The sequence below is a fragment of the Chiloscyllium punctatum genome, chromosome 26 (assembly GCF_047496795.1).
Source record: "Chiloscyllium punctatum isolate Juve2018m chromosome 26, sChiPun1.3, whole genome shotgun sequence".
Classification (NCBI taxonomy): domain Eukaryota; kingdom Metazoa; phylum Chordata; class Chondrichthyes; order Orectolobiformes; family Hemiscylliidae; genus Chiloscyllium; species Chiloscyllium punctatum.
In genome coordinates this window covers 52,014,785-52,036,043 of record NC_092764.1, presented here as the reverse complement: position 1 = coordinate 52,036,043, position 21,259 = coordinate 52,014,785, and the positions used below count along the sequence as shown (strand labels likewise).

At 40.3% G+C, this 21,259-nt stretch overlaps 1 protein-coding gene across 1 annotated transcript in view; it reads right to left on the bottom strand.

Annotated features, from left to right (window-relative positions):
• Positions 1-145, bottom strand: part of slc6a2 (solute carrier family 6 member 2) — a 177,319-nt gene extending 177,174 nt beyond the window's left edge. Inside the window, exon 1 of the mRNA XM_072547392.1 lies at positions 15-145. The gene's annotated coding sequence lies outside the window, so the exon portion shown is untranslated. The remainder of the gene's footprint in view (positions 1-14) is intronic.
• Between the last annotated feature and the right edge of the window lie 21,114 nt (positions 146-21,259).

Genomic DNA, 21,259 nt, shown 5'->3' with positions numbered 1-21,259 from the left:
CCCGCGCCGTGTACCTTGAAAGTCAGGTTAAACGGTTCCGAACGCCCTCAATTTTTCCGACTCCACAAATATATTGCCCCATTTTGTATTTTACTGAAATGCATTCAATACCGTTTCTGTCTCGGAATAAATGCAAACATTAAAAAGGAACCCCGGGACTGGAGGAGACCAATCAGCCTCCAGAGTCTGCCCCATCTCATAGCCGTGTTCCCCACCACCCCTTTATCCATTGATGTAGAGGTGTTTTTGTTCATTACAAGGTCCGGTAATCCTGTATGTCCGGGTGTGCCCGCAGTCTGCACGCAAGCAAAAGCTTCACTTCTCTTGTTGGACTTTAGACATTGCTTTTCAGCTTTCTGATAAGATATGAACCGTATCCTCCTGGAAAAGGCACGAGGTTTTTTTTAGAAAAAGCTATTTTTCTAATCAACCTGGTCAGAGGTGTCAATACTCACCTCTGGAACAGGTGGAACTTGAACCTAAGTCCCTCAGGGTAGGGACACTACCACTGTACCAAAACAGGGCCCCCTGTTCAATGTTGAAAATCTATTGCACGTGTCTTTGGCTATGATGAAGGGCTATTTGGGATTAAAGGTTTTTTTTTAATTGTTAATCGTGGATTATCACAAATTTGACACTGAAATTTAATCAGAGTCATGACACAGACCTGCTTTCACTATGTGAATTATATAAAAAGATGGTGATTTAGATACAATTACCTACAGTGTGGAAACAGGCCCTTTCACCCAACTAAAGAGTAACTCACCTAGACCCATTTCCCTAACACTGTGGGCAATTTAGCATGGCCAATTCACTTGACCTGCACATCTTTGGACTGTGGGAGGAAAGTGGAGCACCCAGAGGAAACCCATGCTGACACAAGGAGAATGTGCAAACTCCACATAGTTGCCCCAGGCTGGAATTGAACCTGGGTCCCTGGTGCTGTGAGGCAGCAGTGCTAACCACTGAACCATTGTGCCACCCCCTCCAGGTGGTGATAGTCTCTAAGCAGATTTAACATTCAATTCAAAGATTATTTTAAGAGCAGAACTTATTTATGTAATCTAGAATCAGATCAGCAGGTCAGTAAAAAAAAAGTGTATCACCACAAAATCTTTACAGTCACTCAGCCCATCAAGTTCACACTAACCCCTCCCCTCCTGAGCGCCTCATCAAGACCTACTGCCCCCTACCCTATCATGCTGCTTTACCATGGCTGATCCACCTAGCCTGGAGATCCCTGGATTCAACAAGGACAAATTTAGCATGGCCAATCCACCTAACCTGTGCATTGTTGGATTGTGGGTGGAAACTGGAGTACCCGGAGAAAACCCATACAGACACGGGGAGAATGTCCATATGGAGCTTACACAGTCACCCAAGACTGGATTCAAACCAGGGACCTGGTACTGACAGGCAGGAGTGCTAATCACTGAGCCACTGTCTTTGAGTTTGAAGTATAAGAAAAGCTTGGATAGGCTGGGACATTTTTCTAGGCAGAAGTGGGTACTGCAGATGCTGGAGATTAGAGTCAAGATTAGAGTGGTGCTGGAAAAGCACAGCAGGTCAGGCAGCATCCAAGGAGCAGGAAAATTGATGTTTCGGGCAAAAGCCCTTCATCACGAGTGGAGACTGAGGGGTGATTTATAAGATCATGACAGGCGTAGATAGGGTGAAGAATCAAAGTGTGGGGGGATGTCCAAAGCCAGAGGGCATAGGTTTAAGACGAGAGTGCAAAAGATTTAAAAGGGACCGAAGGGGGAATTTCTTCACACAGAGGGTGGTGTTATATGGAACGAGCTGCCAGGAGAAGTGGGAGAGGAGAGTACAGTTACAACAAATAGAAGACATTTGGACAGGTATATAGACAGGAAAGGTTTAAAGGGACATGGGCCAAATACAGAAATGTGGGACTAGTTTGGTTTAGGAAACCTGGTCAGCTTGAATGAGTTGGGACAGAGAGCTTGTTTCCATGCTGTATTACAATCTGTAACATTTCACTGAGGCATGAAAACCACTGACTAAATTTTAATGTTATCAAAAAGGCTGTGGAACAGTGTTCTCTGGAAACATTAACATGTTTGACAGTTACCATATGCTCACTTGGGATACTTTCATTCTCACCTATTTTGATTCCAACTTCTTGATAGTGTTGATTCCTCATAAGGGGTTATTGGCAGATGTGTCTGACTGTCCTGAGTATTTTATTTTGCAGTATTGGGTTTTGACAAAGTTTTCTATGATGGGGATATTGAAGTCAAATCCAGTATCACATACAGAGCATGAGAACAGTGACACCAGGCAGTTTATTTTTCTCCCTAGCCCCAGTTCAAGGCCAAGGCCACACATCTACCAAGGTGCTGATTGAAAGTAGCTAGCTGAGCTGAGGATGGAGATTGGATTAAAATTTGATTGGATCTGCATTGCTCATAAGGTCTGAGAACCTTGTCTTTTTTTTTGTAAATGTATTTATTAGCAAATTTTTTAACTTTACAAACATATGAAATTATTGAAAAAATACAATCAATAATAAATATCAGTATAATAAAAAGAAAAAAATACAAATTACAATACAACTACTGTCTACTAACTACTAACCTGCCCTATAATACAAAACAAATCCATTACACTGTGCAAAGCAACACCAATAAATAAGTAAATAACTCACTGATCAAAAAAAGAAAGAAAAGCAAAAACAAAATCAAAAAAAAAATACAGAATACAGAACAGCTATGCTTGGTGCAAAGCTCCCAAATAAAGGAACAGGAGCATTGTATATATACCTGTATTAACTCAGGTGACCCCTGCCCTCCAGGGCCCAGGGCTCAACAAATCTAACAATCCTGGTTGAACAAATGCCCTAGTTAAGATAGCTGAAAAATCTATATCCAAATAACTCAAGTAGGGCTGCCATGCCTTATAAAAATGGTCTGTTGTGTGGTGCACCATGTTTGTGAAAAAGTCCAAGAGAATGTGCTCCATAATTAATTTCTGCCATCCCAGCAAGCCCGGCGGTTTGTCAGACACACAGTTCATCAGAATATTCTTCCGTGCACAGTATGCAAGAATATTAAATAGTTTCTTCCCATGCCCGTCTAAAGATGGTAAATTCGGTAGACCTAAGAGTAGACCTCAGGAACCTTCCCCTTCTTAAGAATTAAGGAAATATTAGCTTTTCTCAAAGATGGTGGCAGATATTCATGCATATAGGAGTGATTGTACATCTCCAATATCGGCCTTGACAGAATCTCTATAAATTCCTTATAAAACTCACCTGGGAGACCATCAGGGCCAGGTGCTTTCCCACTCTGAAGTTGCTTAGTCACCACCTGTATTTCCTGAACTGTCAAGGGGGCATTAAGGAGAGAGGTCCAAGGTGACCCCTGGGAGGTCCAGGTTCTTAAAAAGGACCTCCATTTTAGCACTCATGTCCTTGCAACCTTCAGACCAATACAATTCAGAGTTAAAGCTCCGAAAAGCCTCATTAATCTTTTTAGCATCGTATGTAAGGACCCCAGCGCTGTCTCTGATTGCAGTAATGGATGGGGGAGCACGTTTTTTCCTAGTCAGGTACGCTAAATACTTCCGTGACCTATCCCCATATTTGAACAGCCTTTGTCTAGCAAAAGCAAGTTCTTTCTTTGCATTTTGTGTCAGTATTGAATTCAAGGCAGCCCAAGGGCTGTGATCCGCAGTAGTTTAGTCACCGAACCCTGCACAAAATGTGCTGCCTCGGCAGCTTTCAACCACGTCTCAACTCGATGCTGCTGTTCCTCCTTCTGTCGTTTCCAGCTAGCCGAATAGGAAATAGCTAAACCACCAGCAAAGGCCTTAGCGGTCTCCCATAGCATAGATGGACTACTAACCATGCCTGAGTTGATAGTCAAGAGTTCCTGAAACTCCTTCAAAAAGTATTCCACAAGGAATCCTTAAGGAGAAAGGTTTCAAATGCTAGTGCTGTAAACTTAGCCCCTCACTCTTGGCCTTAACCTCCAAACACACCGCTGCATGATCAGAGAAAGCTATATTCCCAATTTTACAACCCATAATTGAATCCAGAAGGATCAAAGGAGCCAGAAAAAGATCAATTCTCATGTGACATTTGTGTGGGTTTGAAAAAAAGGTGAAGTCCCTGCCGGTAGGGTGAAGACATCTCCAAATATCGACCAGCCCCAACTCCTCGCATAAGTCAACCACCTGCTCGGCCTGCAAAGAAATAGTTGGGGGCCTACAAGGCATCTTGTCCACTGTTGGATCCAAAAGACAATTAAAATCCCTCCCCCACTGTGCCATGTTCTAACAGCACTCAACTTAGAGAAAGCACTAATCAAAAATTTGAGGGGATGTGCCGGAGGACAGTAGACATTTAAAATGCCATATTCCTCCCATGTATCAGGGCTTTAAGTATCACAAACCATCCCTGCTCATCTTTCACCTGCTCTAATAATGTGAACGGAAGATTTTTCTGGATAAGTACTGCCACTCCCCTACTTTTAATAGTAAAGGATGAAAAGAATACGCGGCCATAACCCCCCTGTTGTAATTTCAGGTGTTCCCCATCATCAAGATGGGTTTCCTGCAACAAAGCGATATCAACCATTTCCCTCTTAAGGCTAGAAAGCACTTTTTTCCTTTTAACAGGCGAATGACTTCCCTTGATGTTCCATGTGCACCATTTAATAAGACACTTAGCCATATCCCCTTTCAGAGATCCTTGAACCCCTGGGAGGGAGAACCCTGCTTATAAAGCACCGAGCACAAGTAAATAAAGATTCATAGAGTTGAAGAAGTATATATACAAAATCTACTCTATCATAACTATGAACAACTATTCCTACCAAAAAAACCACAAAGAAAACCAACTATAAAACCTTGAATGAAAGACTGTTCCCCCTGCCCATAGCGGGCACACCCTACCCATCTCCTCCTTCATAGCTCCTTCAAACACAGACTGTGCTCCAGCCTTAGGCCAGAAAAAAAACAAGGAGATGATCCTAAAATCAACAGAAGAAATACAAAGTCAGGATGAGCACTCCACCCATCCCTGGCTTCATGTCACCCTGACTTGTGACTAAAAGAGAAACAGAACAAACAAAACAAAAAGGGGTAGACAACAAAGAACATCCACAAAATTTCCCATCAGAAAATCCAGTTATTAAAAAAAGGGAACTTATTCCAAGTATTTTTTTTCCTCTTTTCCAAAAAAGAAATTATTAAGGAGATAGAAAGGAATAAAAAAGGAAGGGAAAACATGGGGAAAGAAGGAAGACAGAACAAACATTAACCATATTCATCAGGCCAGTCTGACTATTTTAAAGTGTCTACAAAGTTTTTAGCTTTATCCACCGAGTCAAATGTATAAACTGAGTCCTCGTGGCTGAAATGGAGCACTGTGGGGTATCTCATGGAGTATTGGATGCCCAGGTTCCTCAGCTTCTTTTTAACTTCATCGAAGGACTTCCTTTTTCGAATTACAGCTGCTGAGAAATCTTGGAAAAACATGATTTTTGACCCCTTGTACAGCAGTGCCTGTGGATCTTTACCCAGTAATCTAGAAGCTTCTATCACCTTTTGCTTGTCCTTATATGGGTGGAAGTGCACTAGGACCGAGCGGGGGCCCTGCATTGTAACCCGAGAAGCCCTTTCAATCTGTAGTGAAGGCCCAGAAACACCGAGTGAAGGCCCAAAAACTTCAGCAGCCAGCTTTCAAAGAAGCTGACTGACTGCTCACCTTTCTCGCCTTCAGGGAGCCCGACAAATCGGAGATTTATCCTCCAACTTTGATTTTCAAGATCATCGATGTAGTCTCGCAAGGCCCGCACCTCTCACTCCAGCACCTGGATCTGACTGGATGAGGACTCCATCACAGCTTCTGAGGCCTTAGTTCGACCCTCCACCTCCTCCAGCTGCTCCCTGAGCCCTGGATCTCCTGCTTGTGCTTCTGCAGCATGGATGCGATAGGTTGGACCTGGGCACAAATCTCCCCACGGATCTCCTCAATCACAACCCCAACTTTCAAGGTAAGTCTCTCCATCGCCACAGCCAATTCCTGTGAGTCTGTCAGGTCCCCAGGGGGGTTCAGGAGAGACTGCTGTTGCTGCTCTCTCTGGTGTTGTAGGTGCTGCAGGGGAGTGTCCTCCCTGCTGCTGTTTGCTTGCTCCCTTTCCCTTTGGCATCCTTCCCACTCCCAAATATTAACAAATATGTGTTCTGTAAGGTTTTAAACTAATAATTCCACCACATAGGTTGGACAGGGATGGCAAAAACACCAGTATGCCTTGGCTGTTCGGCAGAGCTGTCCACAGCAGTTCTACAGAATCACCGCCATCTTGCAGAGTCCCTCAAGAACCTTGTCTTTTAGAAACCGGCCCTTAGTGTTTTTAATCATAATTACCAAGTACAACTTATCACAGAATCCCTACAGTACAGATCAAGGCCATTCAGCCCAACACGTCTGCACCAACCATTAAAAGGCCATTCTACCCTTCTCCTGTCCTAGCTCTGTAACCATGCATTAACCATGGCAAATCCACCCAGCCTGCTCATCCCTGAACACCACTGGGCAATTCAGCAAGGCTAACCCACCTCACCTGCACATCTTTGAAACATGGGAGGAAACTGGAGCATCCAGAGGAAACCCACACAGACATAGGGAGAATGTCTGTGTGGAGTTTGCACAGTCACCCAAGGCTGGAATCAAACCTGGATCCTTGATGCTGTAATGCAGCAGTGCTTAACCACTGAGAACCACTGAGCCACCTTGCTACCAAAGTAGATCGCACATTGCTCACCCAGCACTGATTTGGGAGCAAAGTTACCCTGTAGTATCTATGTTGACATAAAATAGAAATCAGTTTGCTGCAACATTTCCAATATAACTAGTCTAAAAATAAAGAAAAGTGAGGATAAATCCCAGAAGCCACTACCTAGCTGTCTCTTTTGCCAACAATGCAAATGTGAGAGACAGTGCTGTAGTGGCAATGTTATCGGATTGTTATCGTAGAGCCCTGGCTCATGTTCTGGGGGCACCTGTTCAATTTTCACCATGGTAGGTGGTGGAATTTGAATTTAATAAAATTAGAATTACAAGCTGCCCTTAGCAACCGTGACCGTGACTACTGACGAACTTGAAAATCCATCTGGTTCAATAATTAGAAAGGAAGTCTGGCATCCTTAATTCACCTTCTGTGTGGAACAAATTGCCCCTCGGATCCCTTTTAAATCTTTTCCCCTCCAACTTAAACCTATATGCTCTAGTTTTGGACTGCCCTACCCTGGGGAAAGACATTGGCTATACACCCTATCCATGTCCCTCATGGTTTTATAAACCTCTATAAGGTCACCCCCCTGAGCATCCACTCCAGGGAAAACAGTAAAGTAGGTGAAACAGCTGTGCAAACTATTCAGTTTTAGAGAAAGTAGGGATGGGTATGAAATGCAAGTTTTGCCAAATGCACACATCCTATGAAATATTAATAAAAACGGTATGTCGGTGTATATAAAATCCCTCGACAAAAGTCTGAATCCTAATGTTGACAAAATGAATGGAAGTAGACTCATTAATAATAATTTTATATGGCATCTTTTATGCATTAAACCATTCCAAGATTCTTCACAGAAGCGTTATAAAATAAAATTCAACACCAAGCCAGATAAAGGAAATACTGGTGCAGTTGACCAAAAGTCTCTAAAAGGGAAAATCTTAAAAGATAGAAGAGGGATCAGAAAGCTAGAGGGGCTTGGGTGAAGAATTCTAGGTCTCTGGACAGTCAATTCCTGTCAGTGGAATAGAAAATCTAATGGAAAGAGCCCAGTGGTAAACTGATGTTCCTGATTATTCAAAGTTATGCATGCTTATCATGTGACAATGCCAACTAATGAGTGCAGAGTTAGACCATATTCCAGAAAATCAAGGCAAGGCATCATTCAATATTGCAATCTCACTGTGAAAAGGACATTCAACCCCTAAAAACATGGCTAAACCTGTGAAAAAGCTTAAATTTTGTGCTTTGGAAGCAAAGACATTGGGCACAAGGATTTCATCTGCGTCAATAGATAAGTGGTCTGATTCAAGACAAGGTATATTATTGCATTCTGTTTGGTGAGTAATGAGTGATGAAGGTGCAGCAGTTACAATAGCTACAATAGATGATCAGCTTCAAAAGGTTCTCTTCTACATCTTGATCGAGTATGCACTGTGAAGCAACTTTATTGGAAATGAAACTGGACTGTTTAATAACCTTTTGCCAGAACAGTCTAAAGTTTAAATGTGCAATGCTCAAAAATGAAGCAAGGACTGTGTCTTTACAGTGGTCAGTGCCATCATAGATGGCACAAAAAGCTGTTGCTTCCTCTTAAAGCAAAATGCAAAAACCACTTTGCTTTTACATGTCAAATCACTACCCAGGTAATATGTGACAAACAGAACGACCTCACGTTTGAGGAGTTGATCAGGAAAGTGAACAAAATGCATCAACTTAAAAAAGAAAGACCATTATTGAACTGACCCATGCACCCCAACAATGCAGTCTTCAAGAGCAGTAAGCTGATGCTTTTGTCTCTAGGCACCATGGCCAAGCTCAAGTCAATTAATCAGGTTAGATTGTCTCAGAATATCGATAAACAAGAGTACAACCCTGACTACTCTAGACGCTATTTTCATGATGATGGCAAATCAAGAAAAATTGTAAGTCATGCTGGGTTTCAACAGTGTACAATGATAAAGGTATGGAGAACAAAGGGAGCAAGGTAGGACCAACCAACCAACGAAATGACAAGACTCTTTTTCATTCAACTGTAGGAAGCAAACATGAAAATCCCAATAGAACCAATTATAGAAACTTACGTTGAAATAATGATGCCATTATTTCACAATGGACTGGCAATGAGGTAATCATAGATGGAGTACATACTTGAACTTGAGGAGCCCAATGATTCCCATGGAGTCTGATAAATGTCTGTCGATTTACCTGCCTGTTATAGAGTCATAGAGATGTACAGCACGGAGACAGACCCTTTGGTCCAACTCGCCCATGCCGACCAGATATCCCTACCCAACCTAGATTAGATTCCCTACAGTGTGGAAACAGAACCTTCAGCCCAATAGGACCACACCAACCCTCCGAAGAGTAACCCAACCAAACCCTTTTCCCCTCTGACTAATGTACCTAATTGACAATTTTAAGCATGGTTAATTACCTAACCTGCATATCTTTGGACTGTGGGAGGAAACCGGAGCACTCGAAGGAAACCCACGCAGACACGGGGAGAATGTGCAAACTCCACACAGACAGTCACCTGAGGTTGCAATCGAACCCGGGACCCTGGTGCTATGAGGCAACAGTGCTAACCACTGAGCCACTGTCCCACCTGCCAGCACCTGGTCCATATCCCTCCAAACCCTTCCTATTCATATACCCATCCAGATGTCTTTTAAATATTGCAATTGTACCAGCCCCCACCACTTCCTCTGGCAGCTCATTCCATACATGTACCACCCTCTGAATAAAAAGGTTGCCTCTTAGGTCTCTTTTATATCTTTCCCCTCTCACCCTAAACCTATGCCCCCTAGTTCTGGACTCCCCTACCCCAGGCAGTATACCCCTGTCTATATATCCTATCCATGCCCGTCATGATTTTATAAACCTCTATAAAGTCACCCCTCAGCTTCCGACACTCCAGGGAAAACAGCCCCAGCCTATTCAACCTCTCCCTATAGTTCAAATCCTCCAACCCTGGCAACATCCTTGTAAATCTTTTCTGAACCCTTTCAAGTTTCCCAACATCTTTCCAATAGGAAGGAGGCCAGAATTGCATGCAAAATTCCAACAGTGGCCTAACCAATGTTCTCACTAGCCAAAGCACAAAGACCATCATAATGCTATAGAATTCCACATATTTGTGTCACTGGGTTTTCTTTTCTGACATGGAGCATATTCAAAGGCAAATCAGGTTACCATGTGGATTTCTGTGACACCAAGGCTGCAGAGAGTCTGATTCAGTCTCAGTTATCAGAGGGAGGTAAAAAGTTGGCAGTGATGGAACGGGGTTTGTCATAAGGATCAACCTTCAGTCTTCCACTACTGGATTTTAAAACAAGCAGTCTGACAATTATGTGGCAGTGCAAGGATTAAGAGAAGTGCTAGTAGGGTAGCGCTGGCAGTTGTCAGTGTCCAAGTGAAAATTAGCATTGGTTTCAGATGATGTTGCTGAGAGACAATATGTAGATGGGCGATAGGTACTGGTCTGAGAAGTGAACATGTTGCATGTGCTTTCTGGTTACAATTAGATACATAAAAATGGAACTAAAGAAAAGCATTTGCACCCAATTAGATGATAAAGGAGAGGTGTTGAGAGGATAATGATGTGGCCAACTATGTCAAAGATGACCGGCAGCTCAAAGAGTAAAGGAGATGTAGATTATATTTGTTACAGTCATACTAGATATCATTTGTCACTTTGATGAAGTTCATTATGTACAGTGAAAAGAATAGAAGTCAAAATGGAGGGATTCCAACATGGATCTCTGGGGAAGCTGGGCTCAGATGTAGAAAGCAACAGCATGTTTAAGAACCTGAGAGAGGGAAAGTGAAAAAGGCTGGAAATGGGATGGCATTTTGTAAGGACAGAAAGGTCAGAGATGTTCTTTCAATTCTAACAATTGACCAAAATAAGATATTCTCTCACCGTAAATACTTGATGAAGTATTTAAATTCACAGTACAATGCATCAAGTAAAGCTTTTGAATTTTAAATCATTACACTTTTTCTTAAAACCAGTGTTGAACACAAGTCAGAAAAATGTGGTCACTTAAACATTTCTCATTGTGGTAGTATCAGACCAAAATAATCTCTTTTTTGCTTTCTCCCAGTCTTTTGAAGTGAAGAGGGTGCCATGGAACCCAAAGGTGCACTGGAAGGATTTACCAGGTGACATTCAACTAACTTGATCACACCGTGATTGCACCTTCTTTTGCTACTAAAGTAAATCTGTAGTTTTCACATCAGAGATGGGAATGGTGCGAATTGTGCCACAAGAAGAGGCAATGGCCCAGTGGCATTATTGCTGGATTGTTAATCCAGAGATCAAGGAAATGAGGACCTGGATTCAAATCCTGCCATGGCAGATGGTGGAATTTGAATTCAATAAATATCTGGAATTAAGAGTCTAATGATGACCATGAATCCCTTTGCCAATTGTTGGGGAAAAAACCCATCTAGTTCAATAATATTCTTTAGAGAAGGAAACTGCCCAGTTTACATGTAACTCTACACCCATAGCAATGTGGCTGACTCTTACCTGCCTCTGGGCAATTAGGGATGGACAATAAATGAATCAAAAGAAAACAAGACCTTCATCTCCAAAACTTGATACAAGACATTGTACAACCTCACTGGGGAAGCTGCTGGAATTTAGCTTTTGTTTGTCACAGAGATTAAAAAGAAACTATGTTTGAAAAGTCCCAAGCTAGTTCTTAATTCAGTGGTGCATTTATTTTTCTTTGATTGTTTTTTCTAAACAAAGCGAGTAATGTTAGTAATAGAGAATTGAATTCTTCCCATCTCATGTCCTGAGCAGCTTTTGAACAACACTATCTCACCATGTTTGCTTGTTTGCAGGAGAGGGGCTCAATGAGAGGAACAATTTGGACAATCACATTTGTACACACAACAGCTTTTAATGCCTCCAGCCCATGCATTGACAAAATATTTAAATAAGCTTTTAATAACAGGTTCCGATCATCCAGAAAATGTTGTTATATTCATGCAATGCTGGGCTATTCCTGGTATCCATCACTACTAAATCAGAAGAGAAGGTATTTCAAATTGAAAGGGCCATCTTTCCTGCCACAATCAACTGAAGGATAAAACAGCAACATATGAAAAAAAATGTCTGCAATCAATGATTTCCCTATCTCTCAGCTGTCTTAGGCAACTCAGTGGTAACACAAATATTGCCAACATACAAATTAAGCCTTGGATGTTTCCGCTGGTTTCTGTGCTCAATGAAATAGATGGTCACAATGCACAATCTACCTCCCTCCATTCAGCCTCATCCCAGATATACCCTCATCATTGTGACCTTTGTTTTTCCACATTTTGCACATTTACCATTCTATGTTCCCACTGAGTCAATTTACCATTTTGTGGCAATTTAGGGAAAATGTGGTTAGTTCATGTTAGCAATTCACAGTAGTGAGACTGTACAAACTAATTTCACATAATCCATTCATGGTCAGCAGACAAGGGAGACTGTCTCCTCATCAGGCTGGACTATACTTAATAGACAAGTTACTGACCATCAGGACCAACTAATTGATGATGATGTTCACTCATCATGCAATCAAAGTGTCCCCCTTGGCTTGTTCCAAACAGTTTTATCTTTGAACCAGATTTTATAGGTTCAGGTTCAACTTTAGGACAAAAATATTGCTGTATAGTACTGAAACAATGCCAAAGTATTGGAGGTGTCATCTGTAGGTGAAGTCCAAATTCCATCTACCCCTCATGTGAATGTGAAAATAAACATTCCATTGACTTATCTTATAAAATATTGATCCCTTAAAATATAAAACTGAAACAGATTAGTTGGTAAATATCACAACTTTGGAGCTTGCAGTGTACAAATTGTCTGGCAAGTTTCCTTACATTATGCAGTGACCACACATTAGAACCACTTCACTGCTTCTGAAGAAGTCAGACATCCCGATATCAATCTAGGGCCTTACGTGACAATCTGTGGTTCCACACAAAGCACTATTCATTTTTTAAGGTTCGTTTTCTCCACTGAACACTAATTATTAGACTTGTTCTTTAAAAGTAAAGATAATTATCCATATGCCCCTCTCTCCAATCTTTCAGAAGTTTATCTTATTCCATTCGTTGACTTTTTAAAAATCAGTGTGAAGCAAACATATTTGCCAATAACCACAACGCACGTTACTCAAAAAGATCTGAGAAATGACTTTCTGAATGGCACTTTCAACTTGGAGCCAAGCCGAGGGAATATCTTGGCATGTAGCAGCAATGGTGCAACAAACAGATAACCATATTGTAATATTCTCACATTTGGTAAACCAGGAGGTCAAAAACAAGTGCCTTCATTATAAACTTTTAGAGAGTGAAATAAATAATAGCTGTGTTAATAAACTAGTGAAGATAAAGTTAGCATTTTTCTAAAGTTCAAAGATGTGAATATTGTTGACAGAAATTGACATTCCACAAATGTAAAATTAACTAAGGGCCAATAAGAGTGTTTGATAGCGAATATTAAGTCAGAATCTTGCTGAAGAAATGTTAAAGTTGCATCATGTTGAATGACGCGTAAGGTGTTATAGACGGTCCAACAGCATGAAAATTAATTTCAATTAACTGGATTTTCCATTGACTGCAGACTGGAAATTACATTCCTAAAGTATAAATTCCCTGACAACCACTGCAGGAGTCTGGAGAATAATGCAGAAGTTCCGACTCTGCTGTCACGATGGAATAATGAGACTGAAGTTTCACCAAAATCTTGGTCTATACCTCTCCTTGGCCAAGCCGGCCTACTTTTCTCTTAACCCAACTACATCTCCATAATAATGACAGTTTTTCAATGACATAATACCTAGTAGATTTTTTTTCCCTTAAGCAGCAACTTCTTTGATTTATGTTCAATTAATTCTCTTTGAACAAACTGGGAAAGCAGGATCTAGTCACTCCAATTTGAAACACTTGTCAACTTTATGCCATTGTTTTCAAGCAGAACTGATCAAATGCGAATAACTCTAACATATTGTGTCTTTATCTTTACTCTCCTTAGGTTTAGCTGTTAAAGATGTTGTTCTTGATGGATGTATTTTTTATTGACATTGCTATTCTGACCATGTAGGCATTTTCTAATACTGTATCATTGCACAACCATCCATTGTAGGGAATGCTCTATCGAGTTTTCATACTCTGAAAACTGAATGAAAAATATCTATACAGCAATAGAATGACTTACACATAGCACACAAGACACTTACCTATTGGTACACCAAAAGTAGCACCAACAGACTTAAATATGAATGTCTTGGTGTTACTGTTTGTCAAGCAACATTAGAAAGTTTGCTGTTGGTTCTTAGCATTAGACTCACACTGACACATTGCAAATGAATCTCAAATTCACCAGCTTAGGCTTTTTTCCTCTAACAGCAAGTGCCTCTGTATTAAATGTGTGGTGCGAGAAATCTTGGTCAGTGACATGAACATAGCAGCAAAGCAAGCAATAAAAGGCTCAAACAATTAACCTGTAACTAAAGAAACAACTGAGAAAACAACCTGACTGATTAAATGTATTTAGTGATCTATTTCTTGGTGTGAAATGTTTCAGCACTACAGGAGGCATCATTTTCCCCAATATGCCTTTAATGTCAGCAAATACTCCAGGATCATGTTATTTTCTTTGCTGCAACAATCAGGAAACTTTGCTCTGCATTAATACATGTTAGCAATATTTCATACCTCTATCATTTCATACATGTAATGAACTGACTAACATCTCAGAGTTTGTACAATATTATTAGCATCTATTGACCAAGGAAGCTTTACTCCAATCTTCCATCATTTTGAATTCAAAATAGCAACTCCTGATCGCACTGGTATGATTTTAAATTCAATCATAAACACCTTTCAGAAGATATTGCAGGCCTTCTACCATTAATGACCAGCTGTGCTTCCACATTAGTAATTGGTTGAAGATTGAACTATTCACTCAATGTGGGATCTTCACAGTTAATAATAAAAAAAAACTTCTATCCCACTAATCTGGACTAGATTCAAAACAATCAGTACAGTATGTTACCCATTGCATCACTCACTCCTCTTAAACTTTTTTTATTTAAGCAATCAAGGCTTTGTGTCAAAAATACATTCAGGCGTTTCTCTATTCTCCTGACTGAAACAAGACTCCTTAGTAATCTCAAATCATTCAGGTAAGAACAGCAAAATTAAAATGTATCCAATCTAAGAAACTAAACCAAAAGTATGTAATGGTTCTAGACTTCTATGATTAAGAACAGAAAGTGAAATTATTTCCTTTAGTGCTTTTTGTAAACATCTAATGATTATAGATGGCAATAAATGATTTGACATATGGAAACAAGAATTATTTGGTTTATTTGCATAGTTTTTTTGTTGATAGGGGGACAGGGGTGACAGAGACAAAACTCCTTTCTAAGGCTGGTCTATAGCTAAACAAGCAAGTCTAGGAGACCACAAAATAAGTTGATCTGAAAACCCTTTTACTCAAACAAGGGATAAATAATAAAGGAATTTAAGGAGAGTTTGTGGATATATTTAAATATGATGCAAAAATCTACAGTCAAGAAATTAAAGGGGCAATGATATAATACTAGAGTTTATATTGCCATGGCAATCATGTGTGCCGGTCACTCAATAAGATCAGTTATAGAATTAGTTACTCAATTACGAGCGTCACATCTACAGAAAGCATAGCCAAAGTCAGACTGACCCAAAGTGGAATTATATATTGTCAAATGATTACAGAACTAAATAAATAGCGTAGTTATGATAGATACTGTAAGTTTATTTGCACAATCTTTTAGGGATTGGGCATGTTCCTTTTACAAATAATAGCAGATGGAAGAAATAGAATTAATTGCATAAAACTAGCCCCAGGCTGCCTCATGAAGCAACAAACTTAAACAGTTGAAGTTTGCAAAGTATGATATGTAGTTAACCACCTCCTTTACTACCCTAAATTCAACAATTCACTGCAAAGACATGTGAGAAAGCAATACAGCCATATCAAAAACGTCTAAAGATCCATGATAAGAAATAAATTACTCTGGGAATAAAGGTTGTCACAATCACATGCATATGGAACATGTTAGCAACGCGCAGGATGTTACTTCCCAATAACATCGACTCATGTGCCTCCAAGGAGAGTTCCTAAGCCAGTGGGTGATGTGTTCTGTCAACAGATTGGCCTTTGTCCAGAAAACCCTATTTCAAACCAGCGTCACTCGAAGCGATGGGTATTTTTTCCTCTCTATTGAACATACGTGAAATGGTTTGGCCAGTTTTCAAGCCGTGGCCTCAAATTACACCTCCCTGCAGTAATAAATTGGTGACCTGTGATAGACCACAGCAATGAAAGAAAAACCACGCTGATTAAAAACCCTTCTGATGAGGGGGGTTACCACAGTTTGATTCGAAACCTGCTCAATTACAGGCGTAAGAAACAAAGTGTTGCAAAGAGTAAGCAGACCAAACAGCATGTGGGAAGATGGAGAAAGAACACTTGACCTTGGAATAGCGCTTTTCACATCCGGCACGCCACAGGTCCTTAACCTGGCTTTAACATACAAAGCAGCTTGAGAGGCAATGTAGCTGAACGCCCCAACCTTTACTCAGCACAAAACGCAATTTGAAAGCAAAACTAGTCAATTGTCTGGGTGCAAACACTGCGGCGGGGAGCAGTGGTTGGGGAACAGCATGGTTCCAGTCTGCACCTCTTCAATACAATGAAATATAGGATCCCCTCCCCCGAGGTCAGCACAGGTGGATGGTATATGTCAGCACAGGTGGATGGTATATGTTCAAGCAGAGGGCATTGATAACGCTGTGATTGCACCTTCACACCAGAAACACAACTGGAGATCCGGGCGGGGGGCATTCCAAAAAAAAACTCTTAACGTTGACGTTCTTCTTGGAAGTTAACCGTTTGTCAGCGGGTCACAAATATTTCTCCCGAGGAGGGCGGCCAGCCAACTATTCTGGAGGGATGAGACCAGGCTGGTGTGGAAGTGCATTCACAACATCGGGAGAAACCAAAATATTGCGGAAAAGACACCCACTCGGCAGGAGCAGATGAATAAAAACAATTTAAAAAGCAAGCATAAGTATTCGCCTGACGAGGCGAGGAAACAAAGGAGTGAATTTTTTGGTCAGTTCTAAGGAACCCCTTATACATTTGCTTTTTTGATATTTTAACTTCTAAACTCGCCAACTATCACCAAAAGTTTCTTTATTTTTGCACCGGCAATTTATGTCTATGGTTTCTGGACACTGAAGTGTGGGTTGGACGCAAATTGCTAATAACATTAAACAGGTTGTCAAAAAAAAATGGGATTAACATTTAATAATGAAGTCTAAACTGTGAACAACTGTTCAACGGCTTCCCAAAACTTCACTGCATTTAATTAAAAACCTCCACCGTTTAAAATGCACAATATTTTCAGAATGCACTTGGATGACACATTTGAAAAATCAACCATTTCGCAGTAGGAACAACCTTTTATTTTAAAACAATGTTTTTCTAACTTATCCCGAGAAAAAGCCTTGCAGGTCTCAAAGCTGGTAACGCTGATTATTCCTCAGATAGCACCAGTTTCTTTTACATTGTCAAACTCGCTGTTTTGCGAAGAACGAGCAAAGCAGAAAAACTAGGAATATTTCGGTTTATTGCGCCCGGATTAGGGACGTCATACTTCAAACCACAACTAAAATGAGAACCTCGAGTGCCGGGGAGCTCTTACATTTCCCGCGTTCACAAACCGAATTATTCTTGAAAACCCCTCAATGGCTTTTGACATATCCAAGTCCTTTCTGTTCTCCCTGCTAATTGGACTTGTGAATCTGAACGTTTCAGAATCAATTTCCCAGCCACATTTCAGGATCAAATGCAAATATAACGCGACTTCTAATTGACAATATTTACAAATCACCCATAACTCTAATATAATTTTTCAAAGAATACATATCAAAATAGTCATAATTTTGTCTCGGCTCGGGCCTAGTTAAATTAAACATTTTGCTCTCTCTTAGCGAGAGACGTTGACTAGACATATCCCCTTAGGCCCAGTTGAAATTGATATACCAGCATTTCAAATGGCACGGGGGAGGAAGCACGTTTTTTAAAAAAATTGATCATTAGTAACCTGATCAGTGCAGATTAAATCAAAACATACAGATACTTTATTTTCAGTCGAAAACTTAAACATAGTCTTGTACCACAGATGTAAAGTAGTTCAAATCCCAAAGGTGTACCATGAAGTTGATGAAAAATATTTAGAACAATTTGGAGTGTACAATACCTCTTCTTTCAAGATGAAGGATAGTGAATAATAAAATCTCTAACTTTCATAAGCATGCAAGTACCAGTTTCTGACCTCTCCAAACAGTTCACAGTTATAGTTTCAGGTCAGAACAGTTCTGAAGGAGGGTCACCAGACGTGAAATATTAACTGTGCTTTCTCTCCACTGATACTGCCAGGCTGAGTTTTCCCAGCAAATTTCTGTTTTTCTCTCGGAGTCACAGAATCAGCAGTTCTTTGAGTTTTTTTTGCACAGTTATATTATCGTATTTTCAGTGCTGTACATATGCAAATATAAATTCATATTTACACTTCAGCTTCCATGCAAAATAGTCCATCTAGTCGTGTGTTGTTTTTGTTTCCATTGATTCAGCAATATAATTGTTTCAGCATGCCCTGCTTCTTAATCATAGAACATAGAACATAGAAAAGTACAGCACAGAACAGGCCCTTTAGCCCATGATGTTGTGCCGAGACTTAATCCTAATGTAAAATATAGTAACTTAACCTACGCACCCCTCAACTCACTGCTACCCATGTGCACGCCTAGCAGTCGCTTAAATGTCCCCAATGACTCTGATTCCACCACCACAGCTGGCAATGCATTCCATGCATTCACAAAGAAGCTACCTCTGACGTCTCCTTTATACCTTCCTCCTAATATCTTCAAACTATAACTTCTCGTACCAGTCAATCCTGCCCTGGGGAAAAGAGGCTTTTCCATGAAGAGTGATTTCGTGTAAACTGTCAGACCTAGATTGAGTAACACTCACCTTGGCGTCAAAATGTTGTGGGTTAAGTCCCTCTCCAGAAACTTGAACAGAAGAATCAAAGCTGACATTTTAGTGCTGTACTGGAGGTGGGAATGAAGTGTTAACCTAAAGCCCTTTCAGCCCTCAGATAGATGTAAACAATTGCCTGATGTGAGTTTGGACCATGACAGAAGACGTGCTCTAGTGTTCTCAAGAGTTATCTTATCACCTCATCATCACCATCACATTGCAGTTTGTTCCATACACGTTCCCTACATTACAACTGTGACTACACTTGAAGTAATTTATGAGTTGCAAAGTGTTCTGTGGTGGTGTATATTAGCTATGAAAGGAGCTGTATAATTGGAAGTATTCCTGTTTCCATTATGTGATGAATGGTCATTTCCATGAGCAAAGTCTTTTATACTAATAAACAAGATGGCAACAGGACCACAGTGAAGCATGTATTCCTCCCTTTGAAAGGATATAATTGTGAATTTATGATAGGGATTTGGGTTTAAAGATGGTACTAGAAATTACTTCTTCATTTCCAGTTGCACTTAAAAATGCTGGGAGGGAGGAGGAGATAAATCAGAGAGCAAAATTCAGCACATCATGAAACAAAAAAAGACAAGCATTATTGAGAGCTTATTTATTCCCATCTTTTTTGCTGGTTTTAACGTATCCACTCAGTTCATAGATACATTTTGAGCAAAATCAACATTATTGGTCAGTTTCCAAAAGTATTATTCAGCTTTGGGAAAATAAAATTAAGAGGAAGTAATGGGAGTGACTGCATGAATACCAAGAATGGAATTTCCACATGAGCATGCCTGCAGAGTTAGGCCTGAAAATAAAGAAGAAACTGAATCAACATAGCACCTTCCAAAACCTCATGATGCCCCAAAGCACTGCACAGCTAGGTCTGCAGTTTTGAAATGTAGTCACTGTTGCACTGCGTAAAATATAGCAATCTAATTGAATACACCAAACCCTGACATTTAGCTGTGTGATACTGACAAGATCTTTTGGATTGAGTGATGTCCGTTGATTCTGATTGATATTGGCCAAAATCAACTTGCGTCATCGGAGCACCTTGTCAAGATTTGCCCTCTGATGGTAAACATCAGAGCAAGAAAATTCTCAATGAGGAATAACCATTTTGGCAAATGGACAGACATTAATATTGAAGGCAAACTAAGTAGATACATTGATCAAATGAATATTGACCTCAAATTTCACTAGTTGAGGCATGACATAATATACCAGTTCAACACATGTCAGTTTGTCTCTCCTTATGGAACTTGAGACTTCTAAGGTCTTGTCGTCTTGGTTCCTTAAATCTCATCTTCTGACTCATGATGTATTGTGATTTTAGCTTAGCTAACAGCTGTAACACAATGGGAGACCTGCAGCTTTAAGACTTCAACTTGTGGATCTTTTCCCAACCCACAACTTTCCAAGGTAGCTTAACTGCTGAAACTACATTCTTCACAGCTGCCTGTTCAGTGTTCCTTTTCTCTGGTGGATTATTTTTAAAAGAAAGACTATCTAACATCTAAGACATTTACAATACTCTGGCACTCCTCCCTATACTGGATCTGCTGAACTCTAATATTATACTCTTAAGGCAATCAACACTAACTAATCCTAATACAAAGTTCTGGCAAAAGTCTTTCAACCCATGACAACCCGTTGACTGGTTGATGTCCTATGCAAATGCTGACATTCTAGCAAATGCCCTATTCCAACTCTCTCTCCTAATAACTTCCCTCTAGCAAATGTCTTTTATAAATTCTAACTGCAAAAATTGTGATACTGCTGTGTTTAACAATTTTTCACCAATCTGTTTCACCAACCTGTAATGACACACCTCTACAGCAGGTGACTTGAACCTGGGCCTTTTGATTCCAGAGGCATGGATACTACCACTGTGCCATAAGAACTCAAACTTCACCATCATGGTGAGATTTGAACCCAGTCTTGAAAATATTAGCCTAGTGACCTGGATTATGAGTCAGGGTGGCCGTGCCTCCTCCCAAAGGGAATCATGTTCTAGATACTTTAAATCAACCTGTTCATGTGTGCAACAACATCTCTCGAGCAAGTGGGACTTGAGCTCATGCCCCCTAACTCAGAGGCAGGAGCATTACAATTGTGTTACAAGAACCCTGTGACACACCTGTAGGAGTAGCTCTACAATAACTGATTGCTAGCTATAAAATAATCTAACAATATTGTAACAAATTTACAGTTGAGATTCCTTTACTTTTTCCACGTTATTTGCGAAGATAGCTTTCTACAGTTTAGGCCAAGTATGTACCATTACAACATTTGTAATTCCCAACCAATAGGAAGAGTGCTTCTAGTGTCCTCGCACAAAAGTAATCTTAATTGCCTTATCTCAGAAAATATTCTTGTCAAA